General features: G+C 33.6%; 1 pseudogene; it reads right to left on the minus strand.

The window, feature by feature from the left end:
- Positions 1 to 2,042: 2,042 nt before the first annotated feature.
- On the minus strand, positions 2,043 to 9,295 carry LOC120076093 (annotated as a pseudogene).
- Positions 9,296 to 12,139: the final 2,844 nt, after the last annotated feature.

The following is a 12,139-nucleotide window of genomic DNA, read 5'->3' on the forward strand; positions in this document are numbered from 1 at the left end:
TTGGTCCCATCATCACTGTCTTTTACATGGAATATGTTGAATGCTGATTTGACTTTCGTATCTGGACAATTAGAAAAATCTACCTCGGGTTTTTATATCCCCCTTGGTGAAATTTAACTTTCATGGGGTTCAAAGAACAATTCTATTATTTCTCATAAAGTACGGAGGTCGAGTATCACTGTTTAACTATATTCCTACCAAGTTAGTATAGCTTTATCTCTGTTAGTCGGACCTTAAATCTTCATTACTCACAAAATTATTTCTTTGGTGTGACCAATTTAAGTGTTGTACATTCTAAGTCTTAAATTCCATTTTACATTCGAAGACAAAGACATATACTTTGGTAAGAGGATCTCATTTTAAAGCAATACGTTATTTGTTCAGCATCTTCCAACGTTGCAACAAATTGCTAATTATTCTAACTAAAACCATCAATCAGTTGTGAATTTTTCAAGTGTTCATTCTCCTCTGTCCTTCTGCTTGGGGGGTGTAAAGATAGCACATTGAAAGTTAGCTTAGAGTCACACATGTAATACCAAATTTTGTTAGAGTGGTATGAAGTGCAAGAGTTTTTCCCTTTAATAAACCTTCTACATGAAAATTTATTATTGTTCTCTTTGCTATTTGTTCGAAACCTCCCGATATTTTGTATCCTCTTTGATATTTGTTTGAATATAAAAATTACTTTAGTTCACATTTGAACCAACATGTGGTAATATTTCTTTCTTTGTAAACTTGTTTATTCAAAAAATGGATGTGTCAACATTTTTTTAAATCTATTATAATATAATAAATATAACACAATATGGTAGCAAAAGGTTTTTTTCTTTTTTCTTTTTTTCTTTTTTTTTTTGTTTTGACAAAAGGAGTAATTTTTCTTTTTCGAGAATTTAAAAAAGAAAGAAATTCACGCAAAATATTCTGTGTAAAATAATAAAGGCAACATTGTCAATTAGGTAGTTTTCTATGTAACATTTTCTCTTTATAGTAGTTTTTTTAAGGGGAACATTGTTTCAGTCATTTGGTTAATCCCAAAACATTATACTATTTTGTGTTTGTGTGAAATTTTAAGTTTGACCATAAAATGTAGTATAAGGACTGTGGTAGGAAATTTAGTTGACCATAAAATATTTATAGGAGAAATAAATGTTTGAGGAAACCAAAACTTGAACAATTATTCTTTATTGCTCTAAGTTCCTCTTAAGTAACCATAAATTAAATAATATAAGTTTTAGAAATTCTCCAGATTAGTATTAATACCTGGCACATTAATGAAATAATAATATCACTAATATACTTTTAATTTATAACTTCTACTATCACTATATTATAATTTGGTAAGGTTGTTTTTTTTCCACACACGTTCATTGATAGCTCCACAAAATATTTAGATCTTTTGATGGTAGTCCTCTATTTTTAAATATTTTATTATCATAACATTGTAAAATTGTATCGAAGAAGGCATAAAACTACACATTTTCGAAAAATTGAAAAATGGATTTTGATGCATTAATCAACATTTCTTCAACCATTGTTCGGTTCAGTATTTGTCCTGATGTTTAGAAACAAGTGGTTTTATTATCGATTGATTGATGCTATTGTAGATTTGTTGGCATAGAAGACAAGACATGATACAATTTTTAACAATATAATTATATAAATCAATTGAAATGGATTAAAATAATATTAACTAACGGTCGAAGAAAATTCTGAAACGGAATAAACAGGACTACTTTATTTTATTTATATATAAAATGGAGCTTTCGGAACTAAAAAAAATTGAAATGCTAACTTTCCTCATTATTTTCTTGAAGCAATCCAATGAAAGCCTAGCTTAATTAGAAAGATATCCTACTTTTCTATCTAAAAAAGAAAAGAATGTCGAATCTAGTACCCTTAGTACTTTATGGGATAGGAGGATTCATTGCCAATCCGCATACACCTTCCGGGCTGTCGTGCAGGATTCATTTGCCATACCGGCATACATCTTTCCGGCTGTTCGTGCTCCTCGTTGCATCTTTCATATAACCTTCCATCCCCAGTTAGTTCCCCAACGAGTTCTTTATGATCCAATGAATTCTGTTCCGTCTTCCTCCGTTCCGTATCCAACTACACACCACTGTGTGATAAATTCGATCTCCACAATAGTCATTTCAGTGAATCATTCCCTGCAAATTTACAAATTCTCTTTTAACAATGCTTGAAAATTAAACTGTTATACGCAAATAAGTGACAATCAATCAATCAAAACTACTTACCTCCGAGTAATAATCGAAAACGTTGTCCACTGGCAGCTTATTTTTGGGACACTGCTCGGTTGGTGTGCGACAGCTTTCTTCAAAGCATTCTCATTGTTTGGAGGTACATTCTCATATCCATCAATTGTCACTCTTTTATTATCCTGTTAAATCAAACATAATGATGAATCCAAATAAACGTGGACATAGAATTTTTTTTTTTTTCAATTATGCAATGTAGTGTTTAGAACTCACTCTCTGTGAGAGGCAATATCTGTTTTCGGCATAGTAGGGATAATTTTCCTCAGTTGTGATCCCATTGTTTTCATCATGAATTCAAAAGCCGAGTCATAAAATCACTCACCACAACCTCCGTCTCTATAATCACAATCTACCACCTATCTTGCTCTGACAGATGATTCTAGATTGTTGGTTTTTGATTTGGTGAGTTCCTTCCACTACAGCCACGCTACAAACGCCCAACACAACTTCCTACAGACATATTTTTTTCAAATTTATTAATGTATGAGGTTGAATAATTAGGCAATTTACAAAGCAAGAATTCAAAATTAATTATTAACCCAACCGCCTTGGTTTTTTATGTCAGTGACTGCTCCTTTTTTCCTCCAAATCGATTGAAGATGGAAGATCCTCCGCATGCTCATACATGAACCCACCAACACGGCCACCACCACAGCTTCTTTTTTCTTGGCATGTAAGTTTTTATAATAGGTAATATTGGAGTTAACATGTGTGTTAATAAACTCTCATCATCAGACATATCAGCGAACTGATTCAATTTCAACTTTAACGATTTGTTCATTTGGTTCACTTTAAACACATATTTAGCATTATCTTTTGAAACCTTAAAACGATAGTGCATCTCCCGTCCATTTTCTTGAGATTCTATGATGGCTACTCCATCTCTTATAAAGATGCCATAGACTCTCTTCAGATTCTAACTCATTCCCTTCAAATGTAAAGCTCTCACATAATCCAAAAATTAGAGCAATCAAAAACAAGAGGAACGATAAGAAATTTCATCATTGTGATTATGAGATTTGAGTAATATATAATGGATAAAAAAAGCTTTTGGTTGAGTTGATTTGCCAATCCATTTATATAGACTAGTTACTCAACTGTATGATCACTTTTCTCTAAATTGATGTAGTTATTGATTTTTTTTCTTAATTTTTAGGATATTATTTAAGATTTAACTAATTATTTTTGTTTTTATTTTTTTTTTAATGGTTAGGTTGTTGAGATTTTTCTCAGTACCCAACTGGTTAAATAACAACATAGACTGCGATCATGTTTTGGGTTTTTTAGATATTTAAATGGGTAGTTTACTTGTTTATAAAAGAAAATTTAAAAAATAATTACTAATAAAGGTCTTTCTAAAAATATAAAAAATAGAAATGATTTGTATTTTTTTATAGTTTTATTTTATATAATATAGCCATCATATAAATACGTTAATAATTAATTTTGATCTTATAGTGCTTTTTAAATTGAATGATTTTTTCTTATATATAGAAAAAGTTAAATAGAATGATCTTAATAATGAGATGATTATAGGATTTCTTCATGATTTTTCGTCATATTTAGTTAAAAGGATTCTTATTGGAATTATTATCACTTTCATTATTTTCTTAAATGTGGTTTTCTTATTTAATTCTACATTGATAGACTCTAACCCCTTTTCCAGTTTTAAAAAATATATTTTTCAGATTTTTAAATTTTTTTTAAAATTACTTAGAAATCTTTCCAGTACATTTTGAAAAAAAGAAAAACCAAAATAAATGCCTATTTTAATGTGAACAAGACTTCCAATTTATGCATTCTCCACCCTTAATACGTTGTGTGACACCCCATTCCGAGCTTACCTCTTTCGCCCGAAATGAGGCGTGGGGACGACAAGTACCACCTTTTGTGGCACCTACTGTCCACTTCGACCTGTTTTGCTAACTATCTTTTATATCAAGTAAATATAACAATAGTTCTTTAGCTAAACTTATTTTATTACAGACCAGTATATAATGTTTATACAACTCCATATCTAACTTAGATAACTTTAACTCCTAGGTTACAGAACTCATAATAGCAAACTTAAGTCTGGAAGTATGGTTGTAGTGTGGTAGACCTTGACCTCAGCAGTACCCTAAAGCTTCTTTTATTTCACTACCTAGGAAGAAAAACATAAGAGAAAAGAATTAACTAAAAGCCTAGTGAGTGTATGCAACAACAGGCTCTCTTTCAACCCTTAAGAGTAAAGATTCAATAACAGTCTCTCAAGACAATGAAATTGCTATTCCAAACCTTATGCTTGAACATATCCGTTTCCTGTTATCCCTCGGTAGACAATTTAATACATCTTTCTATATCTCTCTATGTGCACATAGATCTACCTCTTTGTGGGCTTAAAATCTAGACCTGTCGGTCGTCTAACTATCCCATGTGAGGTTCTTTCCACAGGCTCAGGATCTAGGCCTATGACCCCCTGACCGTCTCGTGAGATTTGCCACAGGCTTAGAAACTAAGCCCTTAGGACCCCTGACCATACTCGTCGATTCCGCTACAAGCTTAGAAACTAAGCCCTATGAACCCCTAACCATCCCGTATGGTGTTACTCTTTATCACCATACAAGCTACACATACATGTGTATGGAATTTCACAAAACAAAATGCCTACAGAAATACCACTCATCGTTCATCAGTTGAAAATTCCCTCTTTCCAAGCCTTTTGACTTTCTGGTCCCTTTTTGAAATCCCAGGCATGCATTAGCCAATTTTAGCTTACAATCTCAATTTTATGCCTAGAATAATCTTAGAATACCTTATTGGCACTAAGAATTAGCTTACCAACTCCAAAGATGTGAAAGTAGGCCTTGAAACAACCTAGGATAGAGCAGTGGCCACAAGGTAGCCTTATCTAGCACAAGTTGGATGCATGGTTGCCTTCTCCAGTCAATTGAAGCATGGCAACTCAACCTAGATGCCTGAACTGCCTCTTCCAATGCCTAAATATTATGTTGGATGCTTGGACTACTTCATGGCTTCATGGTTGGTCCTCTCCCAACGCATGGTCTTCAACTTCTAATCCCTCTTTGGTTCTTTTGATAGACTTTCAAATATTGAAGTAAATGAGACTCCTTGGGGGTGTTTATAGGCAACCTCAGGCCATCCTCGTCATCCTCACAAGTGCCAACGCATGACACCTACACTTCATTTGTCACCACCATGCAAGGTCCAACACAAGGCTTCTTGGCACCTCCTACTTGCATGCAAGACTTAGGTATCTTTACCATGTAGTGTCCAATGCATGACTCCTCTTGAGGTGTCATCACCAACACTTTGCATGCTACACATTGCACCTTGGGCTCCCTTCAAGCTTTAACACTTAGTCAAATTCATGTTCATGTTGCCATTTAACTTCCTAAGGTGTCCACCTCGAAGTTGGCCACCCCCTCTTTTGAAATTTGGTCCAATTACCAAAACACATAACGTACTTCCTCTTTTCATCATGTGTCCAATTGTGCCCATTCCTCAAGCCATGCGTCCAACTACTACATTTACATTTTCAACCCTCTATGCGTCAAACATGCCTCTACAAGGGTGTGTGTCTTTCCACACTTAGCCAAATTCTCACCCTAAACACACCATGTGTCCATCTCAACCCTAATCGTCTAGGTTGGTTTAAGCATGCACTCAAGGTAGTCTCTTTTGCCTTACCATGCATTTAGCATAGTGCTTTTAGGGTTATACTCAACTATGCTACGAGTTGAACTTCTTACTCCCAACACTTAGTCGAAACTTCATACTCCCTCTGGCTAAGCCATGCATTCAACCTTTCCTCCCCAAGTTTTTCACTCCTAATTTCACCAATTAGAGGCTCTCTTAAGTCTCCCAACTCCTTCCAAAGCATAACTCTCTCCAGCTTTCTCGCTAGGAATCTCGCTCTCTCCAGCTTTCTTGCTGGGAATCCCGCTTTCTCCACTCTCGCTCTCAAATTTTCTCTTTCTTCTCGCTCTCTCCAGCTTTCTCGCTACAATTCTCGCTCTCTCCGATTTTTCTTCAATCTCGCTCTCTCTACTCTCGCCAGCCTCAATCTCGCTAGCATCGCTCGCTGGGGTTACTCGCTCTCCAATTCTCTCTTCGATCGCGCAGCTCTTTTATCAAAATCTCGCTCTCTTCAGTTTTCTCGCTGGTGTGGCTCTCGCTCTCTCCCACTTTCTCGCTGCAAATCTCGCTTTCTTCAATCTCACTCTCTCCAGCTTTCTCGCTACAATTCTCGCTCTCTTCAATTTTCCTTCAATCTCGCTCTTTCCAGGAATCTCGCTCTCACTCTCGCTTTCTCCAATTTTCTCTTTAATCTCGCTCTCTCTAGGAATCTCGTTCTCTTCATTCTCGCTTTCTCCAATTTTCTCTTATTTACTTATTTATTTATTTATTTATTTATCATTAAATTAGAGTCTTGCTCTCTCCACCTTCGTTCTTTCCAATTTTCTTTTTTTTTTATTTTTTTTTATTATTATTTATTTATTATCATTAAATTAGATTCTCACTCTCTCCACCTTCGTTCTTTCCAATTTTCTTTTATTTTTATTTTTATTTTTATTTATTATTTTTATTTATTTATTATTATTTTTTTTAATTGTTTCTCTGCTTCCTAAATTAAGGTTAGGGTATTTATATTTATCATCCAATAAATTTCAATATTTGATTTCCTGTAGTGTATGCGTACAAATCTGGGTTGTTACATTCTTCCCTCTTTAAGAACTTTCGTCCTCGAAAGTTTCGAGGTTCTTAAAAAAATAAGGGTATTTGTCTTTCATCTCTTCTTCTCGTTCCCATGTAGCTTCTTCCACTTGCTGATTTCTCCAGAGAACCTTCACTAAACTTATTTCCCGATTACGAAGCGACTTCTTCTCTCTTGTTAGGATGCAAACCAGAGTCTCCTCATATTCCAAGTTTTCACTTATTTGTAGAGGTTCATAATTTACTACATGTGATGGGTCAGACACGTATTTCCGAAGCATCGATACATGAAAGACATTATGTATTGTAGAAAGGGTAGGCGGTAATGCTAATCAATAAGCTACTTGGCCAATACGTTCTAATATTTCAAAGGGTCCAATAAAGTGAGGGCTAAGCTTGCCTTTTCATTCGAAACGCATAATGCCTTTCATTGGTGCTACTTTTAGAAATACGTGATCTCCCACTTTGAATTCCAATTCTTTTCGTCGATTATCAGCATAACTCTTCTATCTGTTTTGGGCTGTTCGCATTTTTTCTCGAATTAACTTGATTGACTCTGATGTTTGTTGTACTAATTCAGGCCCTAATAGTGTTCGCTCCTCGATTTCATCCCAGTGTATAGGGGATCTGCATTTCTTTCCATACAAGGCTTTGAAGGGAGCCATACCAATTGTCGCCTGATAACTATTATTATAAGCAAATTCTATAAGGTGTATTTGTGAATCCCATGCTCTAGTAAAATCCACAGCACATGCCCTCAACATGTCCTCTAGGATTTGATTAACTCGTTCTGTTTGGCCATCAGTTTGTGGATGGAAGGCTGCACTGAAATTTAGTTGTGTACCCATTGCTTTCTGCAAACTTTTCCAGAATTTGGACAACACGAGGGTCTCGATCTGAAACAATTGATATTGGGACTCCATGTAACCGGATGAATTCTTTTAAGTACATTTTAGCTAGTGCTTCCGTAGTGTGAGTAGTCTTGTAGGATAGGAAGTGGGCAGATTTGGTGAGTCGATCCACAATCACCCAAATCATGTTGTGGCTTCTAACAGTTCTCGGGAGTCCTGAGATGAAGTCCATAGAAATATGCTCCCATTTCCATTCTGGAATACTTAGAGGCTGAAGGAGTCCTTATGGTTGTTGCCGTAGAGCTTTCACCTACGACAAACCAAACATTTACTTACATAGTCAGCTATATCCTTTTTCATGTTACACCACCAGTAATGTGCTTTCAAGTCTCGATACATTTTGGTACTCCCAAAATGTATTGAAAAGCATGATTCATGAGCTTTCTTTAGTAGTTCTTTCTTGATTTCTTCATCATCTGGTACATATAGACGCCCACGGTAGAAGAGTGCAGAATTTAGGGCTGTAGAGAATTGATTGGTTTCTCCATTTTCTTACTGCAGTTGTTTGTTTATGTGTTTATCTATTTATTATGCATCAATTATCCTTTGCCTTAATGCAGGTCTTACAATTAACTGTGCTATTCGAGTTGTGAAGGTGTCTGGTATTAGTGAGATCTCAGCTCTTTCCAGGTCATCCATTATGTGTTTGGAGATGGCACTTAGAGTTGCTGNATTCAGTCGTCCAAAGATCTCATTTAGTGTGAACAAGACTTGCCAATTTATGCATTCTCCAACCTTAATACATTGTGTGACACCCCTTCCCGAGCTTACCTCTTTCGCCCGCAAGGAGGTGTAGGGACCGCAAGTACCGCCCTTTTGTGGCACCTACTGTCCACTTCGACCTGTTTGTCTAACTATCTTTTAGACCAAGTAAATATAACAACAGTTCGTTTGCTAAATTTATTTTATTACAAACCAGTATAATGTTTATACAACTCCATATCTAACTTAAATAACTTTAACTCCTAGGTTATAGAACTCATAATAGAAAACTTAAGTTTGGAAGTATGGTTGTAGTGTGGCAAACCTTGACCTCAATAGCACCCTGAAGCTCCTCTTTTTCGCTACTTGGGAAGAAAAACATAAGAAAAAACAAAGAGCTAAAAGACCAAGAAAACAATAAGATTAAAGCCCAGTGAGTAGTATGCAACTACAGGCTCTTTTTCAACCCTATAAGGGTCTATCAACACAATGAGATTACTATTCCAAACCATAGTGCATCTCCCTTCCATTTCTTGAGATTCTATGATGGCTACTCCATCTCTTATAAAGATGCCATAAACTCTCTTCAGATTCTAAGTCATTCCCTTCAAATGTAAAGCTCTCACATAATCCAAAAATTAAAACAATCAAAACAAGAGGAACGATAAGAAATTTCATGACGGCCATTGTGATTACGAGATTTGAGTAATATAATGAATAAAGAAGCTTTTGTTGGTTGAGTTGATTTGCGTTAGGTCATTTATATAGACTAGCTATATGATCACTTTCTCCCATTAAAATTGATGTAGTTATTGATTTTTTTTTTTTCTTAATTTTAGGATATTGGTTAAGATCTAACTAATTATTTTTATCTTCTAATAGTTAGGTTGTTGAGAATTTTTCAATTAACTAATTGGTTAAATTATACATAGACTTGTTCATGTTTTAGGTTTGTTTAGATATTTAAATGGTTAGCTTTACTTGTTTATAAAAGAAATTTAAAAAATAATTACAAATAAAGGTGTTTCTAAACATAAAAAAAAATAGAAATGGTGGTAATTTTTTATAGTTTTATTTTATATGATATAGCCAGCATATAAATACATTAATAATTACTTTTGATCTTATGGTCCTTTTAAATTGAATGATCTTTTTTTTATATATAGAAATAGTTAAATGGAATGATCTTAATAATGGGATGATTATAGGGCTTCTTCCTGATTTTTCGCACTATTTAGTTAAAAAGATGCTTATTGGTGTTAATATCACTTTCATTATTTTCTTATATTGAGGTCTAACCTTTTTTCTATTTTTAGAAAATATATTTTTTTAATTTTTTTAATTTTTTTAAAAATCGGTTAGAAATCCTTCAAGTGCATTTTGGAAAAAGAAAAAACAAAATAAATGGCCACATTAAGTATGCACATTGTTTTTTGAAAATATCATATTCCCATCACATCGCATCCCTCCACTTTTATGTAGATATGTATCTAAACCTAATTTATTTTTCATTTTGAATTTAAAATTAAATCAAGAGTTTGTTACTTTTTTTTTAATTTTTAAATTTTAAATATTGATCTTAAATAATAGACATTTTAATCTAGAGTTATTATTTCAATTATTTTTTTTTGTATATAATTAATTTATAATTTATTTTAAAATGTCTATTATTTAAGTTTCAACTAATTTTATTTTAGGTAAGTAATTTGATAAAAGCTTTAAAAAATATATTTCCCCGGAAAAAAGGATTACAAAATAATTCTTATAAAAAATAATTAGCTTTTAAAAAAGAATATATATATATATATATATATAATACATTAATATAAGAGGATATTATTATAATATATTTAGTTAAATGGTTCAGAAGTTTGCAAATTTTATGAAAGCTAAATCATAAAAATTAATTATCTATCAGTATTTACACATTAGTTAAAATTAGAAAGTGATTTTGTTAGATTAATAAATAATTCATTTTACGAAACAAATTAGACAGTTAAGATATTTCTATAATCATCATTTTATGATTACAAACAGTCTTAAGTTTATTATTGCTCTAGTTTTCTAACTAAGCGCAAATTAACTCGAAACTTTTTTTTTTTTGTTTAAAAGATAATTAACTTCGAAATCAAGCTGATACGTAATCTTTAAATAATATAATTAGCACCATCGACATTAACAGGAGATTATTATAAATCATATATTTCAATCACAATAAACAATTTATATATTTTTTATTTCTTCTATCCTTGATAATTTTTTTTATCACTTCCTTCTTCCAATTTTTTTTTATAAGTCAATCAAATATTCAATTTGATTTGATGTAATCTCCTTTTCAAAGACACCAAAAGAACGAGAATAACTAAATTGAAACTAAATTATCGATGATTGAAGTTTAAAGTACAAAATAAATGTCTATAAGTAGCCTTTATATGGGTGATAGATTTCTATAGGCCATGTAAAATCTTCCCTTGACTAAGATTTCTATATGCTATGTGAAATCTTCCCTTGACTACAAGTAATAGATTTCTATCACGAATAGACTTAGATTTCTATCACGGATTGACTCCTAGAATTAGATTTAAAATTTGTTCATGGCTATGAAATTATTGCTAAGCAAAAAGTGGTGATAAAATACTATAATTTTATAATAATTATATTCCAAACTTGGTGAATGAAACAAACTATTCTATTAAGGGTAAGAAAATACAAGTTTCTTATTTTTCATTAAAACAATTCATAAAACATAATAGAAGGGATGTCAATGCTTTGAATCCCTTCGTTATAAATATCTTGAAATCTTGTAAATAGAAGGGTGTTTTGTGGGGTTTGGTGCTAGAACTTGATGGGATAAGAAGCTTCCATGGCTATTCCACATAGACCTACGGGTTGTTCCACTCCTCACTTCATTCTTACATAGCCAAATTTTTGCTTAGAATCTCAATTTTATGGCTAGAATAATCTTAGAATACCTTATTGGCACTAGAATTAGCTTACCAACTCCAACAGATGTGAAAGTAGGCCTTGGAATAACCTAGGATAGCAGTGGCCACAAGGTAGCCTTATCTAGCACTAGTTAGATGCATGGTTGCCTTCTCCAGGTCAATTGAAGCATGGCAACTCAACCTAGATGCCTGGACTGCTCTTTCCAATGCCTAAATATTATGTTGGATGCTTCCTGCTTAGACTGCTCCATGGCTTCAATGGTTGGCCTCTCCCAATGCATGGTCTTCACTTCTAATCCCTCTTTTGGTTCTTTTGATAGACTTTCAAATATGTTGAAGTAAATGAGACTCCTTGGGATATTTATAGGCAACCTCAGGCATCCTCGTCATCCTCACGACTGCCCACGGCATGACAACCTACACTTCATTTGTCACCAACCATGCAAGGTCCAACACAAGGCTTCTTGGCACCTCCTACTTGCATGCAAGACTTAGGTATCTTTACCATTAGTGTCCAATGCATGACTTCCCTTGAGGTGTCATCCCAACACTTTGCATGCTACACATTGCACCTTGGGCCTCCCCT

Source organism: Benincasa hispida, chromosome 4 (assembly GCF_009727055.1).
Source record: "Benincasa hispida cultivar B227 chromosome 4, ASM972705v1, whole genome shotgun sequence".
In the NCBI taxonomy this organism is placed as follows: Eukaryota; Viridiplantae; Streptophyta; class Magnoliopsida; order Cucurbitales; family Cucurbitaceae; genus Benincasa; species Benincasa hispida.